Source organism: Carex rostrata, chromosome 17 (assembly GCF_964058835.1).
Source record: "Carex rostrata chromosome 17, lpCarRost1.2, whole genome shotgun sequence".
Taxonomy (NCBI): domain Eukaryota; kingdom Viridiplantae; phylum Streptophyta; class Magnoliopsida; order Poales; family Cyperaceae; genus Carex; species Carex rostrata.
Window position 1 is genome coordinate 62641 of NC_135934.1, and position 22020 is coordinate 84660.

General features: G+C 40.9%; 62 non-coding genes across 62 annotated transcripts; all 62 read left to right on the top strand.

The window, feature by feature from the left end:
- The first annotated feature begins 131 nt into the window (after window positions 1–131).
- LOC144569048 (5S ribosomal RNA) lies at window positions 132–250 on the top strand. The gene has a single exon (XR_013515957.1). It is a non-coding gene; the product is annotated as a 5S ribosomal RNA (ribosomal RNA).
- Window positions 251–481: 231 nt separating this feature from the next.
- Window positions 482–600, top strand: LOC144569002 (5S ribosomal RNA). Its single transcript, XR_013515916.1, has one exon. It is a non-coding gene; the product is annotated as a 5S ribosomal RNA (ribosomal RNA).
- Window positions 601–831: 231 nt separating this feature from the next.
- On the top strand, window positions 832–950 carry LOC144569049 (5S ribosomal RNA). Its single transcript, XR_013515958.1, has one exon. It is a non-coding gene; the product is annotated as a 5S ribosomal RNA (ribosomal RNA).
- A 231-nt stretch (window positions 951–1181) lies between these two features.
- Window positions 1182–1300, top strand: LOC144569050 (5S ribosomal RNA). Its single transcript, XR_013515959.1, has one exon. It is a non-coding gene; the product is annotated as a 5S ribosomal RNA (ribosomal RNA).
- A 231-nt stretch (window positions 1301–1531) lies between these two features.
- On the top strand, window positions 1532–1650 carry LOC144568943 (5S ribosomal RNA). Its single transcript, XR_013515859.1, has one exon. It is a non-coding gene; the product is annotated as a 5S ribosomal RNA (ribosomal RNA).
- Window positions 1651–1881: 231 nt separating this feature from the next.
- Window positions 1882–2000, top strand: LOC144569051 (5S ribosomal RNA). The gene has a single exon (XR_013515960.1). It is a non-coding gene; the product is annotated as a 5S ribosomal RNA (ribosomal RNA).
- A 231-nt stretch (window positions 2001–2231) lies between these two features.
- Window positions 2232–2350, top strand: LOC144569053 (5S ribosomal RNA). The gene has a single exon (XR_013515961.1). It is a non-coding gene; the product is annotated as a 5S ribosomal RNA (ribosomal RNA).
- A 231-nt stretch (window positions 2351–2581) lies between these two features.
- On the top strand, window positions 2582–2700 carry LOC144569054 (5S ribosomal RNA). The gene has a single exon (XR_013515962.1). It is a non-coding gene; the product is annotated as a 5S ribosomal RNA (ribosomal RNA).
- Window positions 2701–2931: 231 nt separating this feature from the next.
- LOC144569056 (5S ribosomal RNA) lies at window positions 2932–3050 on the top strand. The gene has a single exon (XR_013515964.1). It is a non-coding gene; the product is annotated as a 5S ribosomal RNA (ribosomal RNA).
- A 231-nt stretch (window positions 3051–3281) lies between these two features.
- LOC144569057 (5S ribosomal RNA) lies at window positions 3282–3400 on the top strand. The gene has a single exon (XR_013515965.1). It is a non-coding gene; the product is annotated as a 5S ribosomal RNA (ribosomal RNA).
- A 277-nt stretch (window positions 3401–3677) lies between these two features.
- Window positions 3678–3796, top strand: LOC144569058 (5S ribosomal RNA). The gene has a single exon (XR_013515966.1). It is a non-coding gene; the product is annotated as a 5S ribosomal RNA (ribosomal RNA).
- Window positions 3797–4027: 231 nt separating this feature from the next.
- Window positions 4028–4146, top strand: LOC144568950 (5S ribosomal RNA). Its single transcript, XR_013515866.1, has one exon. It is a non-coding gene; the product is annotated as a 5S ribosomal RNA (ribosomal RNA).
- Window positions 4147–4377: 231 nt separating this feature from the next.
- On the top strand, window positions 4378–4496 carry LOC144569059 (5S ribosomal RNA). Its single transcript, XR_013515967.1, has one exon. It is a non-coding gene; the product is annotated as a 5S ribosomal RNA (ribosomal RNA).
- A 231-nt stretch (window positions 4497–4727) lies between these two features.
- Window positions 4728–4846, top strand: LOC144569060 (5S ribosomal RNA). The gene has a single exon (XR_013515968.1). It is a non-coding gene; the product is annotated as a 5S ribosomal RNA (ribosomal RNA).
- A 231-nt stretch (window positions 4847–5077) lies between these two features.
- Window positions 5078–5196, top strand: LOC144568963 (5S ribosomal RNA). The gene has a single exon (XR_013515878.1). It is a non-coding gene; the product is annotated as a 5S ribosomal RNA (ribosomal RNA).
- A 231-nt stretch (window positions 5197–5427) lies between these two features.
- On the top strand, window positions 5428–5546 carry LOC144568829 (5S ribosomal RNA). Its single transcript, XR_013515751.1, has one exon. It is a non-coding gene; the product is annotated as a 5S ribosomal RNA (ribosomal RNA).
- A 231-nt stretch (window positions 5547–5777) lies between these two features.
- Window positions 5778–5896, top strand: LOC144568830 (5S ribosomal RNA). Its single transcript, XR_013515752.1, has one exon. It is a non-coding gene; the product is annotated as a 5S ribosomal RNA (ribosomal RNA).
- A 231-nt stretch (window positions 5897–6127) lies between these two features.
- On the top strand, window positions 6128–6246 carry LOC144568831 (5S ribosomal RNA). Its single transcript, XR_013515753.1, has one exon. It is a non-coding gene; the product is annotated as a 5S ribosomal RNA (ribosomal RNA).
- A 231-nt stretch (window positions 6247–6477) lies between these two features.
- On the top strand, window positions 6478–6596 carry LOC144568832 (5S ribosomal RNA). Its single transcript, XR_013515754.1, has one exon. It is a non-coding gene; the product is annotated as a 5S ribosomal RNA (ribosomal RNA).
- A 231-nt stretch (window positions 6597–6827) lies between these two features.
- On the top strand, window positions 6828–6946 carry LOC144568833 (5S ribosomal RNA). The gene has a single exon (XR_013515755.1). It is a non-coding gene; the product is annotated as a 5S ribosomal RNA (ribosomal RNA).
- A 231-nt stretch (window positions 6947–7177) lies between these two features.
- LOC144568836 (5S ribosomal RNA) lies at window positions 7178–7296 on the top strand. Its single transcript, XR_013515757.1, has one exon. It is a non-coding gene; the product is annotated as a 5S ribosomal RNA (ribosomal RNA).
- Window positions 7297–7527: 231 nt separating this feature from the next.
- LOC144568837 (5S ribosomal RNA) lies at window positions 7528–7646 on the top strand. Its single transcript, XR_013515758.1, has one exon. It is a non-coding gene; the product is annotated as a 5S ribosomal RNA (ribosomal RNA).
- Window positions 7647–7877: 231 nt separating this feature from the next.
- On the top strand, window positions 7878–7996 carry LOC144568838 (5S ribosomal RNA). Its single transcript, XR_013515759.1, has one exon. It is a non-coding gene; the product is annotated as a 5S ribosomal RNA (ribosomal RNA).
- Window positions 7997–8227: 231 nt separating this feature from the next.
- Window positions 8228–8346, top strand: LOC144568839 (5S ribosomal RNA). Its single transcript, XR_013515760.1, has one exon. It is a non-coding gene; the product is annotated as a 5S ribosomal RNA (ribosomal RNA).
- Window positions 8347–8577: 231 nt separating this feature from the next.
- Window positions 8578–8696, top strand: LOC144568840 (5S ribosomal RNA). The gene has a single exon (XR_013515761.1). It is a non-coding gene; the product is annotated as a 5S ribosomal RNA (ribosomal RNA).
- A 231-nt stretch (window positions 8697–8927) lies between these two features.
- On the top strand, window positions 8928–9046 carry LOC144568841 (5S ribosomal RNA). Its single transcript, XR_013515762.1, has one exon. It is a non-coding gene; the product is annotated as a 5S ribosomal RNA (ribosomal RNA).
- A 231-nt stretch (window positions 9047–9277) lies between these two features.
- On the top strand, window positions 9278–9396 carry LOC144568957 (5S ribosomal RNA). Its single transcript, XR_013515872.1, has one exon. It is a non-coding gene; the product is annotated as a 5S ribosomal RNA (ribosomal RNA).
- A 231-nt stretch (window positions 9397–9627) lies between these two features.
- On the top strand, window positions 9628–9746 carry LOC144568842 (5S ribosomal RNA). Its single transcript, XR_013515763.1, has one exon. It is a non-coding gene; the product is annotated as a 5S ribosomal RNA (ribosomal RNA).
- A 231-nt stretch (window positions 9747–9977) lies between these two features.
- Window positions 9978–10096, top strand: LOC144568997 (5S ribosomal RNA). The gene has a single exon (XR_013515911.1). It is a non-coding gene; the product is annotated as a 5S ribosomal RNA (ribosomal RNA).
- Window positions 10097–10327: 231 nt separating this feature from the next.
- LOC144568843 (5S ribosomal RNA) lies at window positions 10328–10446 on the top strand. The gene has a single exon (XR_013515764.1). It is a non-coding gene; the product is annotated as a 5S ribosomal RNA (ribosomal RNA).
- Window positions 10447–10677: 231 nt separating this feature from the next.
- Window positions 10678–10796, top strand: LOC144568844 (5S ribosomal RNA). The gene has a single exon (XR_013515765.1). It is a non-coding gene; the product is annotated as a 5S ribosomal RNA (ribosomal RNA).
- A 231-nt stretch (window positions 10797–11027) lies between these two features.
- LOC144568998 (5S ribosomal RNA) lies at window positions 11028–11146 on the top strand. The gene has a single exon (XR_013515912.1). It is a non-coding gene; the product is annotated as a 5S ribosomal RNA (ribosomal RNA).
- Window positions 11147–11377: 231 nt separating this feature from the next.
- On the top strand, window positions 11378–11496 carry LOC144568845 (5S ribosomal RNA). The gene has a single exon (XR_013515766.1). It is a non-coding gene; the product is annotated as a 5S ribosomal RNA (ribosomal RNA).
- A 231-nt stretch (window positions 11497–11727) lies between these two features.
- On the top strand, window positions 11728–11846 carry LOC144568847 (5S ribosomal RNA). Its single transcript, XR_013515768.1, has one exon. It is a non-coding gene; the product is annotated as a 5S ribosomal RNA (ribosomal RNA).
- A 231-nt stretch (window positions 11847–12077) lies between these two features.
- Window positions 12078–12196, top strand: LOC144568949 (5S ribosomal RNA). Its single transcript, XR_013515865.1, has one exon. It is a non-coding gene; the product is annotated as a 5S ribosomal RNA (ribosomal RNA).
- A 231-nt stretch (window positions 12197–12427) lies between these two features.
- LOC144568848 (5S ribosomal RNA) lies at window positions 12428–12546 on the top strand. The gene has a single exon (XR_013515769.1). It is a non-coding gene; the product is annotated as a 5S ribosomal RNA (ribosomal RNA).
- A 231-nt stretch (window positions 12547–12777) lies between these two features.
- LOC144568958 (5S ribosomal RNA) lies at window positions 12778–12896 on the top strand. Its single transcript, XR_013515873.1, has one exon. It is a non-coding gene; the product is annotated as a 5S ribosomal RNA (ribosomal RNA).
- Window positions 12897–13275: 379 nt separating this feature from the next.
- On the top strand, window positions 13276–13394 carry LOC144568849 (5S ribosomal RNA). The gene has a single exon (XR_013515770.1). It is a non-coding gene; the product is annotated as a 5S ribosomal RNA (ribosomal RNA).
- A 231-nt stretch (window positions 13395–13625) lies between these two features.
- Window positions 13626–13744, top strand: LOC144568851 (5S ribosomal RNA). The gene has a single exon (XR_013515771.1). It is a non-coding gene; the product is annotated as a 5S ribosomal RNA (ribosomal RNA).
- A 231-nt stretch (window positions 13745–13975) lies between these two features.
- LOC144568852 (5S ribosomal RNA) lies at window positions 13976–14094 on the top strand. Its single transcript, XR_013515772.1, has one exon. It is a non-coding gene; the product is annotated as a 5S ribosomal RNA (ribosomal RNA).
- Window positions 14095–14325: 231 nt separating this feature from the next.
- LOC144569003 (5S ribosomal RNA) lies at window positions 14326–14444 on the top strand. The gene has a single exon (XR_013515917.1). It is a non-coding gene; the product is annotated as a 5S ribosomal RNA (ribosomal RNA).
- Window positions 14445–14675: 231 nt separating this feature from the next.
- Window positions 14676–14794, top strand: LOC144568853 (5S ribosomal RNA). The gene has a single exon (XR_013515773.1). It is a non-coding gene; the product is annotated as a 5S ribosomal RNA (ribosomal RNA).
- Window positions 14795–15025: 231 nt separating this feature from the next.
- On the top strand, window positions 15026–15144 carry LOC144568854 (5S ribosomal RNA). Its single transcript, XR_013515774.1, has one exon. It is a non-coding gene; the product is annotated as a 5S ribosomal RNA (ribosomal RNA).
- Window positions 15145–15375: 231 nt separating this feature from the next.
- LOC144568944 (5S ribosomal RNA) lies at window positions 15376–15494 on the top strand. The gene has a single exon (XR_013515860.1). It is a non-coding gene; the product is annotated as a 5S ribosomal RNA (ribosomal RNA).
- A 231-nt stretch (window positions 15495–15725) lies between these two features.
- LOC144568855 (5S ribosomal RNA) lies at window positions 15726–15844 on the top strand. Its single transcript, XR_013515775.1, has one exon. It is a non-coding gene; the product is annotated as a 5S ribosomal RNA (ribosomal RNA).
- A 231-nt stretch (window positions 15845–16075) lies between these two features.
- Window positions 16076–16194, top strand: LOC144569005 (5S ribosomal RNA). The gene has a single exon (XR_013515918.1). It is a non-coding gene; the product is annotated as a 5S ribosomal RNA (ribosomal RNA).
- A 231-nt stretch (window positions 16195–16425) lies between these two features.
- On the top strand, window positions 16426–16544 carry LOC144568857 (5S ribosomal RNA). The gene has a single exon (XR_013515777.1). It is a non-coding gene; the product is annotated as a 5S ribosomal RNA (ribosomal RNA).
- Window positions 16545–16775: 231 nt separating this feature from the next.
- LOC144568858 (5S ribosomal RNA) lies at window positions 16776–16894 on the top strand. The gene has a single exon (XR_013515778.1). It is a non-coding gene; the product is annotated as a 5S ribosomal RNA (ribosomal RNA).
- A 231-nt stretch (window positions 16895–17125) lies between these two features.
- LOC144568860 (5S ribosomal RNA) lies at window positions 17126–17244 on the top strand. Its single transcript, XR_013515780.1, has one exon. It is a non-coding gene; the product is annotated as a 5S ribosomal RNA (ribosomal RNA).
- A 231-nt stretch (window positions 17245–17475) lies between these two features.
- Window positions 17476–17594, top strand: LOC144568991 (5S ribosomal RNA). Its single transcript, XR_013515904.1, has one exon. It is a non-coding gene; the product is annotated as a 5S ribosomal RNA (ribosomal RNA).
- A 231-nt stretch (window positions 17595–17825) lies between these two features.
- On the top strand, window positions 17826–17944 carry LOC144568861 (5S ribosomal RNA). The gene has a single exon (XR_013515781.1). It is a non-coding gene; the product is annotated as a 5S ribosomal RNA (ribosomal RNA).
- A 231-nt stretch (window positions 17945–18175) lies between these two features.
- Window positions 18176–18294, top strand: LOC144568947 (5S ribosomal RNA). Its single transcript, XR_013515863.1, has one exon. It is a non-coding gene; the product is annotated as a 5S ribosomal RNA (ribosomal RNA).
- Window positions 18295–18525: 231 nt separating this feature from the next.
- LOC144568862 (5S ribosomal RNA) lies at window positions 18526–18644 on the top strand. Its single transcript, XR_013515782.1, has one exon. It is a non-coding gene; the product is annotated as a 5S ribosomal RNA (ribosomal RNA).
- A 230-nt stretch (window positions 18645–18874) lies between these two features.
- Window positions 18875–18993, top strand: LOC144568969 (5S ribosomal RNA). The gene has a single exon (XR_013515884.1). It is a non-coding gene; the product is annotated as a 5S ribosomal RNA (ribosomal RNA).
- A 231-nt stretch (window positions 18994–19224) lies between these two features.
- On the top strand, window positions 19225–19343 carry LOC144568863 (5S ribosomal RNA). Its single transcript, XR_013515783.1, has one exon. It is a non-coding gene; the product is annotated as a 5S ribosomal RNA (ribosomal RNA).
- Window positions 19344–19574: 231 nt separating this feature from the next.
- Window positions 19575–19693, top strand: LOC144568864 (5S ribosomal RNA). The gene has a single exon (XR_013515784.1). It is a non-coding gene; the product is annotated as a 5S ribosomal RNA (ribosomal RNA).
- A 231-nt stretch (window positions 19694–19924) lies between these two features.
- LOC144568970 (5S ribosomal RNA) lies at window positions 19925–20043 on the top strand. The gene has a single exon (XR_013515885.1). It is a non-coding gene; the product is annotated as a 5S ribosomal RNA (ribosomal RNA).
- A 231-nt stretch (window positions 20044–20274) lies between these two features.
- On the top strand, window positions 20275–20393 carry LOC144568865 (5S ribosomal RNA). The gene has a single exon (XR_013515785.1). It is a non-coding gene; the product is annotated as a 5S ribosomal RNA (ribosomal RNA).
- A 231-nt stretch (window positions 20394–20624) lies between these two features.
- LOC144568866 (5S ribosomal RNA) lies at window positions 20625–20743 on the top strand. Its single transcript, XR_013515786.1, has one exon. It is a non-coding gene; the product is annotated as a 5S ribosomal RNA (ribosomal RNA).
- A 231-nt stretch (window positions 20744–20974) lies between these two features.
- Window positions 20975–21093, top strand: LOC144568959 (5S ribosomal RNA). The gene has a single exon (XR_013515874.1). It is a non-coding gene; the product is annotated as a 5S ribosomal RNA (ribosomal RNA).
- Window positions 21094–21324: 231 nt separating this feature from the next.
- Window positions 21325–21443, top strand: LOC144568867 (5S ribosomal RNA). The gene has a single exon (XR_013515787.1). It is a non-coding gene; the product is annotated as a 5S ribosomal RNA (ribosomal RNA).
- A 231-nt stretch (window positions 21444–21674) lies between these two features.
- Window positions 21675–21793, top strand: LOC144568868 (5S ribosomal RNA). The gene has a single exon (XR_013515788.1). It is a non-coding gene; the product is annotated as a 5S ribosomal RNA (ribosomal RNA).
- Window positions 21794–22020: the final 227 nt, after the last annotated feature.

Here is a 22020-nt window from a genome sequence, read left to right on the forward strand (position 1 = left end):
CAATTCTTAAGTTAAATAAAAAGTAGATTATTTTTTATGAAATAAAATCGATTTTTAATTTAAAAGAAAGAGGGAAATAAATAGTGCAGTCGTTATTTGCGTTTAAGAAGAGGTTTGAGTCATTCTATAACGGATGCGATCATACCAGCACTAAAGCACCGGATCCCATCGGAACTCCGCAGTTAAGCGTGCTTGGGCAGGAGTAGTACTAGGATGGGTGACCTCCTGGGAAGTCCCTGTGTTGCATTCCTTTTTGTTTTGTTGCCGCGCGTCGCATCCGTAAATGGCGTAATTTTGTACGTGAGCGCAACGAGGCGGTTGTCTCGGAGTTTTATCGAATTGTGACATATCAATTCTTAAGTTAAATAAAAAGTAGATTTTTTTTGATGAAATAAAATCGATTTTTAATTTAAAAGAAAGAGGGAAATAAAAAGTGCAGTCGTTATTTGCGTTTAAGAAGAGGTTTGAGTCATTCTATAACGGATGCGATCATACCAGCACTAAAGCACCGGATCCCATCGGAACTCCGCAGTTAAGCGTGCTTGGGCAGGAGTAATACTAGGATGGGTAACCTCCTGGGAAGTCCCTGTGTTGCATTCCTTTTTGTTTTGTTGCCGCGCGTCGCATCCGTAAATGGCGTAATTTTGTACGTGAGCGCAACGAGGCGGTTGTCTCGGAGTTTTATCGAATTATGACATAGCAATTCTTAAGTTAAATAAAAAGTAGATTATTTTTTATGAAATAAAATCGATTTTTAATTTAAAAGAAAGAGGGAAATAAATAGTGCAGTCGTTATTTGCGTTTAAGAAGAGGTTTGAGTCATTCTATAACGGATGCGATCATACCAGCACTAAAGCACCGGATCCCATCGGAACTCCGCAGTTAAGCGTGCTTGGGCAGGAGTAGTACTAGGATGGGTGACCTCCTGGGAAGTCCCTGTGTTGCATTCCTTTTTGTTTTGTTGCCGCGCGTCGCATCCGTAAATGGCGTAATTTTGTACGTGAGCGCAACGAGGCGGTTGTCTCGGAGTTTTATCGAATTGTGACATATCAATTCTTAAGTTAAATAAAAAGTAGATTTTTTTTGATGAAATAAAATCGATTTTTAATTTAAAAGAAAGAGGGAAATAAAAAGTGCAGTCGTTATTTGCGTTTAAGAAGAGGTTTGAGTCATTCTATAACGGATGCGATCATACCAGCACTAAAGCACCGGATCCCATCGGAACTCCGCAGTTAAGCGTGCTTGGGCAGGAGTAGTACTAGGATGGGTGACCTCCTGGGAAGTCCCTGTGTTGCATTCCTTTTTGTTTTGTTGCCGCGCGTCGCATCCGTAAATGGCGTAATTTTGTACGTGAGCGCAACGAGGCGGTTGTCTCGGAGTTTTATCGAATTGTGACATATCAATTCTTAAGTTAAATAAAAAGTAGATTTTTTTTGATGAAATAAAATCGATTTTTAATTTAAAAGAAAGAGGGAAATAAAAAGTGCAGTCGTTATTTGCGTTTAAGAAGAGGTTTGAGTCATTCTATAACGGATGCGATCATACCAGCACTAAAGCACCGGATCCCATCGGAACTCCGCAGTTAAGCGTGCCTGGGCAGGAGTAGTACTAGGATGGGTGACCTCCTGGGAAGTCCCTGTGTTGCATTCCTTTTTGTTTTGTTGCCGCGCGTCGCATCCGTAAATGGCGTAATTTTGTACGTGAGCGCAACGAGGCGGTTGTCTCGGAGTTTTATCGAATTATGACATAGCAATTCTTAAGTTAAATAAAAAGTAGATTATTTTTTATGAAATAAAATCGATTTTTAATTTAAAAGAAAGAGGGAAATAAATAGTGCAGTCGTTATTTGCGTTTAAGAAGAGGTTTGAGTCATTCTATAACGGATGCGATCATACCAGCACTAAAGCACCGGATCCCATCGGAACTCCGCAGTTAAGCGTGCTTGGGCAGGAGTAGTACTAGGATGGGTGACCTCCTGGGAAGTCCCTGTGTTGCATTCCTTTTTGTTTTGTTGCCGCGCGTCGCATCCGTAAATGGCGTAATTTTGTACGTGAGCGTAACGAGGCGGTTGTCTCGGAGTTTTATCGAATTGTGACATATCAATTCTTAAGTTAAATAAAAAGTAGATTTTTTTTGATGAAATAAAATCGATTTTTAATTTAAAAGAAAGAGGGAAATAAAAAGTGCAGTCGTTATTTGCGTTTAAGAAGAGGTTTGAGTCATTCTATAACGGATGCGATCATACCAGCACTAAAGCACCGGATCCCATCGGAACTCCGCAGTTAAGCGTGCTTGGGCAGGAGTAGTACTAGGATGGGTGACCTCCTGGGAAGTCCCTGTGTTGCATTCCTTTTTGTTTTGTTGCCGCGCGTCGCATCCGTAAATGGCGTAATTTTGTACGTGAGCGCAACGAGGCGGTTGTCTCGGAGTTTTATCGAATTGTGACATATCAATTCTTAAGTTAAATAAAAAGTAGATTTTTTTTGATGAAATAAAATCGATTTTTAATTTAAAAGAAAGAGGGAAATAAAAAGTGCAGTCGTTATTTGCGTTTAAGAAGAGGTTTGAGTCATTCTATAACGGATGCGATCATACCAGCACTAAAGCACCGGATCCCATCGGAACTCCGCAGTTAAGCGTGCTTGGGCAGGAGTAGTACTAGGATGGGTGACCTCCTGGGAAGTCCCTGTGTTGCATTCCTTTTTGTTTTGTTGCCGCGCGTCGCATCCGTAAATGGCGTAATTTTGTACGTGAGCGCAACGAGGCGGTTGTCTCGGAGTTTTATCGAATTATGACATAGCAATTCTTAAGTTAAATAAAAAGTAGATTATTTTTTATGAAATAAAATCGATTTTTAATTTAAAAGAAAGAGGGAAATAAATAGTGCAGTCGTTATTTGCGTTTAATAAGAGGTTTGAGTCATTCTATAACGGATGCGATCATACCAGCACTAAAGCACCGGATCCCATCGGAACTCCGCAGTTAAGCGTGCTTGGGCAGGAGTAGTACTAGGATGGGTGACCTCCTGGGAAGTCCCTGTGTTGCATTCCTTTTTGTTTTGTTGCCGCACGTCGCATCCGTAAATGGCGTAATTTTGTACGTGAGCGCAACGAGGCGGTTGTCTCGGAGTTTTATCGAATTGTGACATATCAATTCTTAAGTTAAATAAAAAGTAGATTTTTTTTGATGAAATAAAATCGATTTTTAATTTAAAAGAAAGAGGGAAATAAAAAGTGCAGTCGTTATTTGCGTTTAAGAAGAGGTTTGAGTCATTCTATAACGGATGCGATCATACCAGCACTAAAGCACCGGATCCCATCGGAACTCCGCAGTTAAGCGTGCTTGGGCAGGAGTAGTACTAGGATGGGTGACCTCCTGGGAAGTCCCTGTGTTGCATTCCTTTTTGTTTTGTTGCCGCGCGTCGCATCCGTAAATGGCGTAATTCCTTTTTGTTTTGTTGCCGCGCGTCGCATCCGTAAATGGCGTAATTTTGTACGTGAGCGCAACGAGGCGGTTGTCTCGGAGTTTTATCGAATTGTGACATATCAATTCTTAAGTTAAATAAAAAGTAGATTTTTTTTGATGAAATAAAATCGATTTTTAATTTAAAAGAAAGAGGGAAATAAAAAGTGCAGTCGTTATTTGCGTTTAAGAAGAGGTTTGAGTCATTCTATAACGGATGCGATCATACCAGCACTAAAGCACCGGATCCCATCGGAACTCCGCAGTTAAGCGTGCTTGGGCAGGAGTAGTACTAGGATGGGTGACCTCCTGGGAAGTCCCTGTGTTGCATTCCTTTTTGTTTTGTTGCCGCGCGTCGCATCCGTAAATGGCGTAATTTTGTACGTGAGCGCAACGAGGCGGTTGTCTCGGAGTTTTATCGAATTGTGACATATCAATTCTTAAGTTAAATAAAAAGTAGATTTTTTTTGATGAAATAAAATCGATTTTTAATTTAAAAGAAAGAGGGAAATAAAAAGTGCAGTCGTTATTTGCGTTTAAGAAGAGGTTTGAGTCATTCTATAACGGATGCGATCATACCAGCACTAAAGCACCGGATTCCATCGGAACTCCGCAGTTAAGCGTGCTTGGGCAGGAGTAGTACTAGGATGGGTGACCTCCTGGGAAGTCCCTGTGTTGCATTCCTTTTTGTTTTGTTGCCGCGCGTCGCATCCGTAAATGGCGTAATTTTGTACGTGAGCGCAACGAGGCGGTTGTCTCGGAGTTTTATCGAATTGTGACATATCAATTCTTAAGTTAAATAAAAAGTAGATTTTTTTTGATGAAATAAAATCGATTTTTAATTTAAAAGAAAGAGGGAAATAAAAAGTGCAGTCGTTATTTGCGTTTAAGAAGAGGTTTGAGTCATTCTATAACGGATGCGATCATACCAGCACTAAAGCACCGGATCCCATCGGAACTCCGCAGTTAAGCGTGCTTGGGCAGGAGTAGTACTAGGATGGGTGACCTCCTGGGAAGTCCCTGTGTTGCATTCCTTTTTGTTTTGTTGCCGCGCGTCGCATCCGTAAATGGCGTAATTTTGTACGTGAGCGCAACGGGGCGGTTGTCTCGGAGTTTTATCGAATTGTGACATATCAATTCTTAAGTTAAATAAAAAGTAGATTTTTTTTGATGAAATAAAATCGATTTTTAATTTAAAAGAAAGAGGGAAATAAAAAGTGCAGTCGTTATTTGCGTTTAAGAAGAGGTTTGAGTCATTCTATAACGGATGCGATCATACCAGCACTAAAGCACCGGATCCCATCGGAACTCCGCAGTTAAGCGTGCTTGGGCAGGAGTAGTACTAGGATGGGTGACCTCCTGGGAAGTCCCTGTGTTGCATTCCTTTTTGTTTTGTTGCCGCGCGTCGCATCCGTAAATGGCGTAATTTTGTACGTGAGCGCAACGAGGCGGTTGTCTCGGAGTTTTATCGAATTGTGACATATCAATTCTTAAGTTAAATAAAAAGTAGATTTTTTTTGATGAAATAAAATCGATTTTTAATTTAAAAGAAAGAGGGAAATAAAAAGTGCAGTCGTTATTTGCGTTTAAGAAGAGGTTTGAGTCATTCTATAACGGATGCGATCATACCAGCACTAAAGCACCGGATCCCATCGGAACTCCGCAGTTAAGCGAGCTTGGGCAGGAGTAGTACTAGGATGGGTGACCTCCTGGGAAGTCCCTGTGTTGCATTCCTTTTTGTTTTGTTGCCGCGCGTCGCATCCGTAAATGGCGTAATTTTGTACGTGAGCGCAACGAGGCGGTTGTCTCGGAGTTTTATCGAATTATGACATAGCAATTCCTAAGTTAAATAAAAAGTAGATTATTTTTTATGAAATAAAATCGATTTTTAATTTAAAAGAAAGAGGGAAATAAATAGTGCAGTCGTTATTTGCGTTTAATAAGAGGTTTGAGTCATTCTATAACGGATGCGATCATACCAGCACTAAAGCACCGGATCCCATCGGAACTCCGCAGTTAAGCGTGCTTGGGCAGGAGTAGTACTAGGATGGGTGACCTCCTGGGAAGTCCCTGTGTTGCATTCCTTTTTGTTTTGTTGCCGCACGTCGCATCCGTAAATGGCGTAATTTTGTACGTGAGCGCAACGAGGCGGTTGTCTCGGAGTTTTATCGAATTGTGACATATCAATTCTTAAGTTAAATAAAAAGTAGATTTTTTTTGATGAAATAAAATCGATTTTTAATTTAAAAGAAAGAGGGAAATAAAAAGTGCAGTCGTTATTTGCGTTTAAGAAGAGGTTTGAGTCTTTCTATAACGGATGCGATCATACCAGCACTAAAGCACCGGATCCCATCGGAACTCCGCAGTTAAGCGTGCTTGGGCAGGAGTAGTACTAGGATGGGTGACCTCCTGGGAAGTCCCTGTGTTGCATTCCTTTTTGTTTTGTTGCCGCGCGTCGCATCCGTAAATGGCGTAATTTTGTACGTGAGCGCAACGAGGCGGTTGTCTCGGAGTTTTATCGAATTGTGACATATCAATTCTTAAGTTAAATAAAAAGTAGATTTTTTTTGATGAAATAAAATCGATTTTTAATTTAAAAGAAAGAGGGAAATAAAAAGTGCAGTCGTTATTTGCGTTTAAGAAGAGGTTTGAGTCATTCTATAACGGATGCGATCATACCAGCACTAAAGCACCGGATCCCATCGGAACTCCGCAGTTAAGCGTGCTTGGGCAGGAGTAGTACTAGGATGGGTGACCTCCTGGGAAGTCCCTGTGTTGCATTCCTTTTTGTTTTGTTGCCGCGCGTCGCATCCGTAAATGGCGTAATTTTGTACGTGAGCGCAACGAGGCGGTTGTCTCGGAGTTTTATCGAATTGTGACATATCAATTCTTAAGTTAAATAAAAAGTAGATTTTTTTTGATGAAATAAAATCGATTTTTAATTTAAAAGAAAGAGGGAAATAAAAAGTGCAGTCGTTATTTGCGTTTAAGAAGAGGTTTGAGTCATTCTATAACGGATGCGATCATACCAGCACTAAAGCACCGGATCCCATCGGAACTCCGCAGTTAAGCGTGCTTGGGCAGGAGTAGTACTAGGATGGGTGACCTCCTGGGAAGTCCCTGTGTTGCATTCCTTTTTGTTTTGTTGCCGCGCGTCGCATCCGTAAATGGCGTAATTTTGTACGTGAGCGCAACGAGGCGGTTGTCTCGGAGTTTTATCGAATTATGACATAGCAATTCTTAAGTTAAATAAAAAGTAGATTATTTTTTATGAAATAAAATCGATTTTTAATTTAAAAGAAAGAGGGAAATAAATAGTGCAGTCGTTATTTGCGTTTAATAAGAGGTTTGAGTCATTCTATAACGGATGCGATCATACCAGCACTAAAGCACCGGATCCCATCGGAACTCCGCAGTTAAGCGTGCTTGGGCAGGAGTAGTACTAGGATGGGTGACCTCCTGGGAAGTCCCTGTGTTGCATTCCTTTTTGTTTTGTTGCCGCGCGTCGCATCCGTAAATGGCGTAATTTTGTACGTGAGCGCAACGAGGCGGTTGTCTCGGAGTTTTATCGAATTGTGACATATCAATTCTTAAGTTAAATAAAAAGTAGATTTTTTTTGATGAAATAAAATCGATTTTTAATTTAAAAGAAAGAGGGAAATAAAAAGTGCAGTCGTTATTTGCGTTTAAGAAGAGGTTTGAGTCATTCTATAACGGATGCGATCATACCAGCACTAAAGCACCGGATCCCATCGGAACTCCGCAGTTAAGCGTGCTTGGGCAGGAGTAGTACTAGGATGGGTGACCTCCTGGGAAGTCCCTGTGTTGCATTCCTTTTTGTTTTGTTGCCGCGCGTCGCATCCGTAAATGGCGTAATTTTGTACGTGAGCGCAACGAGGCGGTTGTCTCGGAGTTTTATCGAATTGTGACATATCAATTCTTAAGTTAAATAAAAAGTAGATTTTTTTTGATGAAATAAAATCGATTTTTAATTTAAAAGAAAGAGGGAAATAAAAAGTGCAGTCGTTATTTGCGTTTAAGAAGAGGTTTGAGTCATTCTATAACGGATGCGATCATACCAGCACTAAAGCACCGGATCCCATCGGAACTCCGCAGTTAAGCGTGCTTGGGCAGGAGTAGTACTAGGATGGGTGACCTCCTGGGAAGTCCCTGTGTTGCATTCCTTTTTGTTTTGTTGCCGCGCGTCGCATCCGTAAATGGCGTAATTTTGTACGTGAGCGCAACGAGGCGGTTGTCTCGGAGTTTTATCGAATTGTGACATATCAATTCTTAAGTTAAATAAAAAGTAGATTTTTTTTGATGAAATAAAATCGATTTTTAATTTAAAAGAAAGAGGGAAATAAAAAGTGCAGTCGTTATTTGCGTTTAAGAAGAGGTTTGAGTCATTCTATAACGGATGCGATCATACCAGCACTAAAGCACCGGATCCCATCGGAACTCCGCAGTTAAGCGTGCTTGGGCAGGAGTAGTACTAGGATGGGTGACCTCCTGGGAAGTCCCTGTGTTGCATTCCTTTTTGTTTTGTTGCCGCGCGTCGCATCCGTAAATGGCGTAATTTTGTACGTGAGCGCAACGAGGCGGTTGTCTCGGAGTTTTATCGAATTATGACATAGCAATTCTTAAGTTAAATAAAAAGTAGATTATTTTTTATGAAATAAAATCGATTTTTAATTTAAAAGAAAGAGGGAAATAAATAGTGCAGTCGTTATTTGCGTTTAAGAAGAGGTTTGAGTCATTCTATAACGGATGCGATCATACCAGCACTAAAGCACCGGATCCCATCGGAACTCCGCAGTTAAGCGTGCTTGGGCAGGAGTAGTACTAGGATGGGTGACCTCCTGGGAAGTCCCTGTGTTGCATTCCTTTTTGTTTTGTTGCCGCGCGTCGCATCCGTAAATGGCGTAATTTTGTACGTGAGCGCAACGAGGCGGTTGTCTCGGAGTTTTATCGAATTGTGACATATCAATTCTTAAGTTAAATAAAAAGTAGATTTTTTTTGATGAAATAAAATCGATTTTTAATTTAAAAGAAAGAGGGAAATAAAAAGTGCAGTCGTTATTTGCGTTTAAGAAGAGGTTTGAGTCATTCTATAACGGATGCGATCATACCAGCACTAAAGCACCGGATCCCATCGGAACTCCGCAGTTAAGCGTGCTTGGGCAGGAGTAGTACTAGGATGGGTGACCTCCTGGGAAGTCCCTGTGTTGCATTCCTTTTTGTTTTGTTGCCGCGCGTCGCATCCGTAAATGGCGTAATTTTGTACGTGAGCGCAACGAGGCGGTTGTCTCGGAGTTTTATCGAATTATGACATAGCAATTCTTAAGTTAAATAAAAAGTAGATTATTTTTTATGAAATAAAATCGATTTTTAATTTAAAAGAAAGAGGGAAATAAATAGTGCAGTCGTTATTTGCGTTTAAGAAGAGGTTTGAGTCATTCTATAACGGATGCGATCATACCAGCACTAAAGCACCGGATCCCATCGGAACTCCGCAGTTAAGCGTGCTTGGGCAGGAGTAGTACTAGGATGGGTGACCTCCTGGGAAGTCCCTGTGTTGCATTCCTTTTTTTTTTGTTGCAGCGCGTCGCATCCGTAAATGGCGTAATTTTGTACGTGAGCGCAACGAGGCGGTTGTCTCGGAGTTTTATCGAATTATGACATAGCAATTCTTAAGTTAAATAAAAAGTAGATTATTTTTTATGAAATAAAATCGATTTTTAATTTAAAAGAAAGAGGGAAATAAATAGTGCAGTCGTTATTTGCGTTTAAGAAGAGGTTTGAGTCATTCTATAACGGATGCGATCATACCAGCACTAAAGCACCGGATCCCATCGGAACTCCGCAGTTAAGCGTGCTTGGGCAGGAGTAATACTAGGATGGGTGACCTCCTGGGAAGTCCCTGTGTTGCATTCCTTTTTGTTTTGTTGCCGCGCGTCGCATCCGTAAATGGCGTAATTTTGTACGTGAGCGCAACGAGGCGGTTGTCTCGGAGTTTTATCGAATTGTGACATATCAATTCTTAAGTTAAATAAAAAGTAGATTTTTTTTGATGAAATAAAATCGATTTTTAATTTAAAAGAAAGAGGGAAATAAAAAGTGCAGTCGTTATTTGCGTTTAAGAAGAGGTTTGAGTCATTCTATAACGGATGCGATCATACCAGCACTAAAGCACCGGATCCCATCGGAACTCCGCAGTTAAGCGTGCTTGGGCAGGAGTAGTACTAGGATGGGTGACCTCCTGGGAAGTCCCTGTGTTGCATTCCTTTTTGTTTTGTTGCCGCGCGTCGCATCCGTAAATGGCGTAATTTTGTACGTGAGCGCAACGAGGCGGTTGTCTCGGAGTTTTATCGAATTGTGACATATCAATTCTTAAGTTAAATAAAAAGTAGATTTTTTTTGATGAAATAAAATCGATTTTTAATTTAAAAGAAAGAGGGAAATAAAAAGTGCAGTCGTTATTTGCGTTTAAGAAGAGGTTTGAGTCATTCTATAACGGATGCGATCATACCAGCACTAAAGCACCGGATCCCATCGGAACTCCGCAGTTAAGCGTGCTTGGGCAGGAGTAGTACTAGGATGGGTGACCTCCTGGGAAGTCCCTGTGTTTCATTCCTTTTTGTTTTGTTGCCGCGCGTCGCATCCGTAAATGGCGTAATTTTGTACGTGAGCGCAACGAGGCGGTTGTCTCGGAGTTTTATCGAATTGTGACATATCAATTCTTAAGTTAAATAAAAAGTAGATTTTTTTTGATGAAATAAAATCGATTTTTAATTTAAAAGAAAGAGGGAAATAAAAAGTGCAGTCGTTATTTGCGTTTAAGAAGAGGTTTGAGTCATTCTATAACGGATGCGATCATACCAGCACTAAAGCACCGGATCCCATCGGAACTCCGCAGTTAAGCGTGCTTGGGCAGGAGTAGTACTAGGATGGGTGACCTCCTGGGAAGTCCCTGTGTTGCATTCCTTTTTGTTTTGTTGCCGCGCGTCGCATCCGTAAATGGCGTAATTTTGTACGTGAGCGCAACGAGGCGGTTGTCTCGGAGTTTTATCGAATTGTGACATATCAATTCTTAAGTTAAATAAAAAGTAGATTATTTTTTATGAAATAAAATCGATTTTTAATTTAAAAGAAAGAGGGAAATAAATAGTGCAGTCGTTATTTGCGTTTAAGAAGAGGTTTGAGTCATTCTATAACGGATGCGATCATACCAGCACTAAAGCACCGGATCCCATCGGAACTCCGCAGTTAAGCGTGCTTGGGCAGGAGTAGTACTAGGATGGGTGACCTCCTGGGAAGTCCCTGTGTTGCATTCCTTTTTGTTTTGTTGCCGCGCGTCGCATCCGTAAATGGCGTAATTTTGTACGTGAGCGCAACGAGGCGGTTGTCTCGGAGTTTTATCGAATTGTGACATATCAATTCTTAAGTTAAATAAAAAGTAGATTTTTTTTGATGAAATAAAATCGATTTTTAATTTAAAAGAAAGAGGGAAATAAAAAGTGCAGTCGTTATTTGCGTTTAAGAAGAGGTTTGAGTCATTCTATAACGGATGCGATCATACCAGCACTAAAGCACCGGATCCCATCGGAACTCCGCAGTTAAGCGTGCTTGGGCAGGAGTAGTACTAGGATGGGTGACCTCCTGGGAAGTCCCTGTGTTTCATTCCTTTTTGTTTTGTTGCCGCGCGTCGCATCCGTAAATGGCGTAATTTTGTACGTGAGCGCAACGAGGCGGTTGTCTCGGAGTTTTATCGAATTGTGACATATCAATTCTTAAGTTAAATAAAAAGTAGATTTTTTTTGATGAAATAAAATCGATTTTTAATTTAAAAGAAAGAGGGAAATAAAAAGTGCAGTCGTTATTTGCGTTTAAGAAGAGGTTTGAGTCATTCTATAACGGATGCGATCATACCAGCACTAAAGCACCGGATCCCATCGGAACTCCGCAGTTAAGCGTGCTTGGGCAGGAGTAGTACTAGGATGGGTGACCTCCTGGGAAGTCCCTGTGTTGCATTCCTTTTTGTTTTGTTGCCGCGCGTCGCATCCGTAAATGGCGTAATTTTGTACGTGAGCGCAACGAGGCGGTTGTCTCGGAGTTTTATCGAATTGTGACATATCAATTCTTAAGTTAAATAAAAAGTAGATTATTTTTTATGAAATAAAATCGATTTTTAATTTAAAAGAAAGAGGGAAATAAATAGTGCAGTCGTTATTTGCGTTTAAGAAGAGGTTTGAGTCATTCTATAACGGATGCGATCATACCAGCACTAAAGCACCGGATCCCATCGGAACTCCGCAGTTAAGCGTGCTTGGGCAGGAGTAGTACTAGGATGGGTGACCTCCTGGGAAGTCCCTGTGTTGCATTCCTTTTTGTTTTGTTGCCGCGCGTCGCATCCGTAAATGGCGTAATTTTGTACGTGAGCGCAACGAGGCGGTTGTCTCGGAGTTTTATCGAATTGTGACATATCAATTCTTAAGTTAAATAAAAAGTAGATTTTTTTTGATGAAATAAAATCGATTTTTAATTTAAAAGAAAGAGGGAAATAAAAAGTGCAGTCGTTATTTGCGTTTAAGAAGAGGTTTGAGTCATTCTATAACGGATGCGATCATACCAGCACTAAAGCACCGGATCCCATCGGAACTCTGCAGTTAAGCGTGCTTGGGCAGGAGTAGTACTAGGATGGGTGACCTCCTGGGAAGTCCCTGTGTTGCATTCCTTTTTGTTTTGTTGCCGCGCGTCGCATCCGTAAATGGCGTAATTTTGTACGTGAGCGCAACGAGGCGGTTGTCTCGGAGTTTTATCGAATTATGACATAGCAATTCTTAAGTTAAATAAAAAGTAGATTATTTTTTATGAAATAAAATCGATTTTTAATTTAAAAGAAAGAGGGAAATAAATAGTGCAGTCGTTATTTGCGTTTAAGAAGAGGTTTGAGTCATTCTATAACGGATGCGATCATACCAGCACTAAAGCACCGGATCCCATCGGAACTCCGCAGTTAAGCGTGCTTGGGCAGGAGTAGTACTAGGATGGGTGACCTCCTGGGAAGTCCCTGTGTTGCATTCCTTTTTTTTTTGTTGCCGCGCGTCGCATCCGTAAATGGCGTAATTTTGTACGTGAGCGCAACGAGGCGGTTGTCTCGGAGTTTTATCGAATTATGACATAGCAATTCTTAAGTTAAATAAAAAGTAGATTATTTTTTATGAAATAAAATCGATTTTTAATTTAAAAGAAAGAGGGAAATAAATAGTGCAGTCGTTATTTGCGTTTAAGAAGAGGTTTGAGTCATTCTATAACGGATGCGATCATACCAGCACTAAAGCACCGGATCCCATCGGAACTCCGCAGTTAAGCGTGCTTGGGCAGGAGTAATACTAGGATGGGTGACCTCCTGGGAAGTCCCTGTGTTGCATTCCTTTTTGTTTTGTTGCCGCGCGTCGCATCCGTAAATGGCGTAATTTTGTACGTGAGCGCAACGAGGCGGTTGTCTCGGAGTTTTATCGAATTGTGACATATCAATTCCTAGGATGGGTGACCTCCTGGGAAGTCCCTGTGTTGCATTCCTTTTTGTTTTGTTGCCGCGCGTCGCATCCGTAAATGGCGTAATTTTGTACGTGAGCGCAACGAGGCGGTTGTCTCGGAGTTTTATCGAATTATGACATAGCAATTCTTAAGTTAAATAAAAAGTAGATTATTTTTTATGAAATAAAATCGATTTTTAATTTAAAAGAAAGAGGGAAATAAATAGTGCAGTCGTTATTTGCGTTTAAGAAGAGGTTTGAGTCATTCTATAACGGATGCGATCATACCAGCACTAAAGCACCGGATCCCATCGGAACTCCGCAGTTAAGCGTGCTTGGGCAGGAGTAGTACTAGGATGGGTGACCTCCTGGGAAGTCCCTGTGTTGCATTCCTTTTTGTTTTGTTGCCGCGCGTCGCATCCGTAAATGGCGTAATTTTGTACGTGAGCGCAACGAGGCGGTTGTCTCGGAGTTTTATCGAATTGTGACATATCAATTCTTAAGTTAAATAAAAAGTAGATTTTTTTTGATGAAATAAAATCGATTTTTAATTTAAAAGAAAGAGGGAAATAAAAAGTGCAGTCGTTATTTGCGTTTAAGAAGAGGTTTGAGTCATTCTATAACGGATGCGATCATACCAGCACTAAAGCACCGGATCCCATCGGAACTCCGCAGTTAAGCGTGCTTGGGCAGGAGTAGTACTAGGATGGGTGACCTCCTGGGAAGTCCCTGTGTTGCATTCCTTTTTGTTTTGTTGCCGCGCGTCGCATCCGTAAATGGCGTAATTTTGTACGTGAGCGCAACGAGGCGGTTGTCTCGGAGTTTTATCGAATTATGACATAGCAATTCTTAAGTTAAATAAAAAGTAGATTATTTTTTATGAAATAAAATCGATTTTTAATTTAAAAGAAAGAGGGAAATAAATAGTGCAGTCGTTATTTGCGTTTAAGAAGAGGTTTGAGTCATTCTATAACGGATGCGATCATACCAGCACTAAAGCACCGGATCCCATCGGAACTCCGCAGTTAAGCGTGCTTGGGCAGGAGTAGTACTAGGATGGGTGACCTCCTGGGAAGTCCCTGTGTTGCATTCCTTTTTGTTTTGTTGCCGCGCGTCGCATCCGTAAATGGCGTAATTTTGTACGTGAGCGCAACGAGGCGGTTGTCTCGGAGTTTTATCGAATTGTGACATATCAATTCTTAAGTTAAATAAAAAGTAGATTTTTTTTGATGAAATAAAATCGATTTTTAATTTAAAAGAAAGAGGGAAATAAAAAGTGCAGTCGTTATTTGCGTTTAAGAAGAGGTTTGAGTCATTCTATAACGGATGCGATCATACCAGCACTAAAGCACCGGATCCCATCGGAACTCCGCAGTTAAGCGTGCTTGGGCAGGAGTAATACTAGGATGGGTAACCTCCTGGGAAGTCCCTGTGTTGCATTCCTTTTTGTTTTGTTGCCGCGCGTCGCATCCGTAAATGGCGTAATTTTGTACGTGAGCGCAACGAGGCGGTTGTCTCGGAGTTTTATCGAATTATGACATAGCAATTCTTAAGTTAAATAAAAAGTAGATTATTTTTTATGAAATAAAATCGATTTTTAATTTAAAAGAAAGAGGGAAATAAATAGTGCAGTCGTTATTTGCGTTTAAGAAGAGGTTTGAGTCATTCTATAACGGATGCGATCATACCAGCACTAAAGCACCGGATCCCATCGGAACTCCGCAGTTAAGCGTGCTTGGGCAGGAGTAGTACTAGGATGGGTGACCTCCTGGGAAGTCCCTGTGTTGCATTCCTTTTTGTTTTGTTGCCGCGCGTCGCATCCGTAAATGGCGTAATTTTGTACGTGAGCGCAACGAGGCGGTTGTCTCGGAGTTTTATCGAATTGTGACATATCAATTCTTAAGTTAAATAAAAAGTAGATTTTTTTTGATGAAATAAAATCGATTTTTAATTTAAAAGAAAGAGGGAAATAAAAAGTGCAGTCGTTATTTGCGTTTAAGAAGAGGTTTGAGTCATTCTATAACGGATGCGATCATACCAGCACTAAAGCACCGGATCCCATCGGAACTCCGCAGTTAAGCGTGCTTGGGCAGGAGTAGTACTAGGATGGGTGACCTCCTGGGAAGTCCCTGTGTTGCATTCCTTTTTGTTTTGTTGCCGCGCGTCGCATCCGTAAATGGCGTAATTTTGTACGTGAGCGCAACGAGGCGGTTGTCTCGGAGTTTTATCGAATTGTGACATATCAATTCTTAAGTTAAATAAAAAGTAGATTTTTTTTGATGAAATAAAATCGATTTTTAATTTAAAAGAAAGAGGGAAATAAAAAGTGCAGTCGTTATTTGCGTTTAAGAAGAGGTTTGAGTCATTCTATAACGGATGCGATCATACCAGCACTAAAGCACCGGATCCCATCGGAACTCCGCAGTTAAGCGTGCCTGGGCAGGAGTAGTACTAGGATGGGTGACCTCCTGGGAAGTCCCTGTGTTGCATTCCTTTTTGTTTTGTTGCCGCGCGTCGCATCCGTAAATGGCGTAATTTTGTACGTGAGCGCAACGAGGCGGTTGTCTCGGAGTTTTATCGAATTATGACATAGCAATTCTTAAGTTAAATAAAAAGTAGATTATTTTTTATGAAATAAAATCGATTTTTAATTTAAAAGAAAGAGGGAAATAAATAGTGCAGTCGTTATTTGCGTTTAAGAAGAGGTTTGAGTCATTCTATAACGGATGCGATCATACCAGCACTAAAGCACCGGATCCCATCGGAACTCCGCAGTTAAGCGTGCTTGGGCAGGAGTAGTACTAGGATGGGTGACCTCCTGGGAAGTCCCTGTGTTGCATTCCTTTTTGTTTTGTTGCCGCGCGTCGCATCCGTAAATGGCGTAATTTTGTACGTGAGCGTAACGAGGCGGTTGTCTCGGAGTTTTATCGAATTGTGACATATCAATTCTTAAGTTAAATAAAAAGTAGATTTTTTTTGATGAAATAAAATCGATTTTTAATTTAAAAGAAAGAGGGAAATAAAAAGTGCAGTCGTTATTTGCGTTTAAGAAGAGGTTTGAGTCATTCTATAACGGATGCGATCATACCAGCACTAAAGCACCGGATCCCATCGGAAATCTGCAGTTAAGCGTGCTTGGGCAGGAGTAGTACTAGGATGGGTGACCTCCTGGGAAGTCCCTGTGTTGCATTCCTTTTTGTTTTGTTGCCGCGCGTCGCATCCGTAAATGGCGTAATTTTGTACGTGAGCGCAACGAGGCGGTTGTCTCGGAGTTTTATCGAATTATGACATAGCAATTCTTAAGTTAAATAAAAAGTAGATTATTTTTTATGAAATAAAATCGATTTTTAATTTAAAAGAAAGAGGGAAATAAATAGTGCAGTCGTTATTTGCGTTTAAGAAGAGGTTTGAGTCATTCTATAACGGATGCGATCATACCAGCACTAAAGCACCGGATCCCATCGGAACTCCGCAGTTAAGCGTGCTTGGGCAGGAGTAGTACTAGGATGGGTGACCTCCTGGGAAGTCCCTGTGTTGCATTCCTTTTTGTTTTGTTGCCGCGCGTCGCATCCGTAAATGGCGTAATTTTGTACGTGAGCGCAACGAGGCGGTTGTCTCGGAGTTTTATCGAATTGTGACATATGAATTCTTAAGTTAAATAAAAAGTAGATTATTTTTGATGAAATAAAATCGATTTTTAATTTAAAAGAAAGAGGGAAATAAATAGTGCAGTCGTTATTTGCGTTTAAGAAGAGGTTTGAGTCATTCTATAACGGATGCGATCATACCAGCACTAAAGCACCGGATCCCATCGGAACTCCGCAGTTAAGCGTGCTTGGGCAGGAGTAGTACTAGGATGGGTGACCTCCTGGGAAGTCCCTGTGTTGCATTCCTTTTTGTTTTGTTGCCGCGCGTCGCATCCGTAAATGGCGTAATTTTGTACGTGAGCGCAACGAGGCGGTTGTCTCGGAGTTTTATCGAATTATGACATAGCAATTCTTAAGTTAAATAAAAAGTAGATTATTTTTTATGAAATAAAATCGATTTTTAATTTAAAAGAAAGAGGGAAATAAATAGTGCAGTCGTTATTTGCGTTTAAGAAGAGGTTTGAGTCATTCTATAACGGATGCGATCATACCAGCACTAAAGCACCGGATCCCATCGGAACTCCGCAGTTAAGCGTGCTTGGGCAGGAGTAGTACTAGGATGGGTGACCTCCTGGGAAGTCCCTGTGTTGCATTCCTTTTTGTTTTGTTGCCGCGCGTCGCATCCGTAAATGGCGTAATTTTGTACGTGAGCGCAACGAGGCGGTTGTCTCGGAGTTTTATCGAATTGTGACATATCAATTCTTAAGTTAAATAAAAAGTAGATTTTTTTTGATGAAATAAAATCGATTTTTAATTTAAAAGAAAGAGGGAAATAAAAAGTGCAGTCGTTATTTGCGTTTAAGAAGAGGTTTGAGTCATTCTATAACGGATGCGATCATACCAGCACTAAAGCACCGGATCCCATCGGAAATCCGCAGTTAAGCGTGCCTGGGCAGGAGTAGTACTAGGATGGGTGACCTCCTGGGAAGTCCCTGTGTTGCATTCCTTTTTGTTTTGTTGCCGCGCGTCGCATCCGTAAATGGCGTAATTTTGTACGTGAGCGCAACGAGGCGGTTGTCTCGGAGTTTTATCGAATTATGACATACCAATTCTTAAGTTAAATAAAAAGTAGATTATTTTTTATGAAATAAAATCGATTTTTAATTTAAAAGAAAGAGGGAAATAAATAGTGCAGTCGTTATTTGCGTTTAAGAAGAGGTTTGAGTCATTCTATAACGGATGCGATCATACCAGCACTAAAGCACCGGATCCCATCGGAACTCCGCAGTTAAGCGTGCTTGGGCAGGAGTAGTACTAGGATGGGTGACCTCCTGGGAAGTCCCTGTGTTGCATTCCTTTTTGTTTTGTTGCCGCGCGTCGCATCCGTAAATGGCGTAATTTTGTACGTGAGCGTAACGAGGCGGTTGTCTCGGAGTTTTATCGAATTGTGACATATCAATTCTTAAGTTAAATAAAAAGTAGATTTTTTTTGATGAAATAAAATCGATTTTTAATTCAAAAGAAAGAGGGAAATAAAAAGTGCAGTCGTTATTTGCGTTTAAGAAGAGGTTTGAGTCATTCTATAACGGATGCGATCATACCAGCACTAAAGCACCGGATCCCATCAGAAATCCGCAGTTAAGCGTGCTTGGGCAGGAGTAGTACTAGGATGGGTGACCTCCTGGGAAGTCCCTGTGTTGCATTCCTTTTTGTTTTGTTGCCGCGCGTCGCATCCGTAAATGGCGTAATTTTGTACGTGAGCGCAACGAGGCGGTTGTCTCGGAGTTTTATCGAATTATGACATAGCAATTCTTAAGTTAAATAAAAAGTAGATTATTTTTTATGAAATAAAATCGATTTTTAATTTAAAAGAAAGAGGGAAATAAATAGTGCAGTCGTTATTTGCGTTTAAGAAGAGGTTTGAGTCATTCTATAACGGATGCGATCATACCAGCACTAAAGCACCGGATCCCATCGGAACTCCGCAGTTAAGCGTGCTTGGGCAGGAGTAGTACTAGGATGGGTGACCTCCTGGGAAGTCCCTGTGTTGCATTCCTTTTTGTTTTGTTGCCGCGCGTCGCATCCGTAAATGGCGTAATTTTGTACGTGAGCGCAACGAGGCGGTTGTCTCGGAATTTATCGAATTGTGACATATCAATTCTTAAGTTAAATAAAAAGTAGATTTTTTTTGATGAAATAAAATCGATTTTTAATTTAAAAGAAAGAGGGAAATAAAAAGTGCAGTCGTTATTTGCGTTTAAGAAGAGGTTTGAGTCATTCTATAACGGATGCGATCATACCAGCACTAAAGCACCGGATCCCATCGGAAATCCGCAGTTAAGCGTGCTTGGGCAGGAGTAGTACTAGGATGGGTGACCTCCTGGGAAGTCCCTGTGTTGCATTCCTTTTTGTTTTGTTGCCGCGCGTCGCATCCGTAAATGGCGTAATTTTGTACGTGAGCGCAACGAGGCGGTTGTCTCGGAGTTTTATCGAATTGTGACATATCAATTCTTAAGTTAAATAAAAAGTAGATTTTTTTTGATGAAATAAAATCGATTTTTAATTTAAAAGAAAGAGGGAAATAAAAAGTGCAGTCGTTATTTGCGTTTAAGAAGAGGTTTGAGTCATTCTATAACGGATGCGATCATACCAGCACTAAAGCACCGGATCCCATCGGAACTCCGCAGTTAAGCGTGCTTGGGCAGGAGTAGTACTAGGATGGGTGACCTCCTGGGAAGTCCCTGTGTTGCATTCCTTTTTGTTTTGTTGCCGCGCGTCGCATCCGTAAATGGCGTAATTTTGTACGTGAGCGCAACGAGGCGGTTGTCTCGGAGTTTTATCGAATTATGACATAGCAATTCTTAAGTTAAATAAAAAGTAGATTTTTTTTGATGAAATAAAATCGATTTTTAATTTAAAAGAAAGAGGGAAATAAATAGTGCAGTCGTTATTTGCGTTTAAGAAGAGGTTTGAGTCATTCTATAACGGATGCGATCATACCAGCACTAAAGCACCGGATCCCATCGGAACTCCGCAGTTAAGCGTGCTTGGGCAGGAGTAGTACTAGGATGGGTGACCTCCTGGGAAGTCCCTGTGTTGCATTCCTTTTTGTTTTGTTGCCGCGCGTCGCATCCGTAAATGGCGTAATTTTGTACGTGAGCGTAACGAGGCGGTTGTCTCGGAGTTTTATCGAATTGTGACATATCAATTCTTAAGTTAAATAAAAAGTAGATTTTTTTTGATGAAATAAAATCGATTTTTAATTTAAAAGAAAGAGGGAAATAAAAAGTGCAGTCGTTATTTGCGTTTAAGAAGAGGTTTGAGTCATTCTATAACGGATGCGATCATACCAGCACTAAAGCACCGGATCCCATCGGAAATCCGCAGTTAAGCGTGCTTGGGCAGGAGTAGTACTAGGATGGGTGACCTCCTGGGAAGTCCCTGTGTTGCATTCCTTTTTGTTTTGTTGCCGCGCGTCGCATCCGTAAATGGCGTAATTTTGTACGTGAGCGCAACGAGGCGGTTGTCTCGGAGTTTTATCGAATTATGACATAGCAATTCTTAAGTTAAATAAAAAGTAGATTATTTTTTATGAAATAAAATCGATTTTTAATTTAAAAGAAAGAGGGAAATAAATAGTGCAGTCGTTATTTGCGTTTAAGAAGAGGTTTGAGTCATTCTATAACGGATGCGATCATACCAGCACTAAAGCACCGGATCCCATCGGAACTCCGCAGTTAAGCGTGCTTGGGCAGGAGTAGTACTAGGATGGGTGACCTCCTGGGAAGTCCCTGTGTTGCATTCCTTTTTGTTTTGTTGCCGCGCGTCGCATCCGTAAATGGCGTAATTTTGTACGTGAGCGCAACGAGGCGGTTGTCTCGGAGTTTTATCGAATTATGACATAGCAATTCTTAAGTTAAATAAAAAGTAGATTATTTTTTATGAAATAAAATTGATTTTTAATTTAAAAGAAAGAGGGAAATAAATAGTGCAGTCGTTATTTGCGTTTAAGAAGAGGTTTGAGTCATTCTATAACGGATGCGATCATACCAGCACTAAAGCACCGGATCCCATCGGAACTCCGCAGTTAAGCGTGCTTGGGCAGGAGTAGTACTAGGATGGGTGACCTCCTGGGAAGTCCCTGTGTTGCATTCCTTTTTGTTTTGTTGCCGCGCGTCGCATCCGTAAATGGCGTAATTTTGTACGTGAGCGCAACGAGGCGGTTGTCTCGGAGTTTTATCGAATTGTGACATATCAATTCTTAAGTTAAATAAAAAGTAGATTTTTTTTGATGAAATAAAATCGATTTTTAATTTAAAAGAAAGAGGGAAATAAAAAGTGCAGTCGTTATTTGCGTTTAAGAAGAGGTTTGAGTCATTCTATAACGGATGCGATCATACCAGCACTAAAGCACCGGATCCCATCGGAACTCCGCAGTTAAGCGTGCTTGGGCAGGAGTAATACTAGGATGGGTGACCTCCTGGGAAGTCCCTGTGTTGCATTCCTTTTTGTTTTGTTGCCGCGCGTCGCATCCGTAAATGGCGTAATTTTGTACGTGAGCGCAACGAGGCGGTTGTCTCGGAGTTTTATCGAATTATGACATAGCAATTCTTAAGTTAAATAAAAAGTAGATTATTTTTTATGAAATAAAATCGATTTTTAATTTAAAAGAAAGAGGGAAATAAATAGTGCAGTCGTTATTTGCGTTTAAGAAGATGTTTGAGTCATTCTATAACGGATGCGATCATACCAGCACTAAAGCACCGGATCCCATCGGAACTCCGCAGTTAAGCGTGCTTGGGCAGGAGTAGTACTAGGATGGGTGACCTCCTGGGAAGTCCCTGTGTTGCATTCCTTTTTGTTTTGTTGCCGCGCGTCGCATCCGTAAATGGCGTAATTTTGTACGTGAGCGCAACGAGGCGGTTGTCTCGGAGTTTTATCGAATTGTGACATATCAATTCTTAAGTTAAATAAAAAGTAGATTTTTTTTGATGAAATAAAATCGATTTTTAATTTAAAAGAAAGAGGGAAATAAAAAGTGCAGTCGTTATTTGCGTTTAAGAAGAGGTTTGAGTCATTCTATAACGGATGCGATCATACCAGCACTAAAGCACCGGATCCCATCGGAACTCCGCAGTTAAGCGTGCTTGGGCAGGAGTAGTACTAGGATGGGTGACCTCCTGGGAAGTCCCTGTGTTGCATTCCTTTTTGTTTTGTTGCCGCGCGTCGCATCCGTAAATGGCGTAATTTTGTACGTGAGCGCAACGAGGCGGTTGTCTCGGAGTTTTATCGAATTGTGACATATCAATTCTTAAGTTAAATAAAAAGTAGATTTTTTTTGATGAAATAAAATCGATTTTTAATTTAAAAGAAAGAGGGAAATAAAAAGTGCAGTCGTTATTTGCGTTTAAGAAGAGGTTTGAGTCATTCTA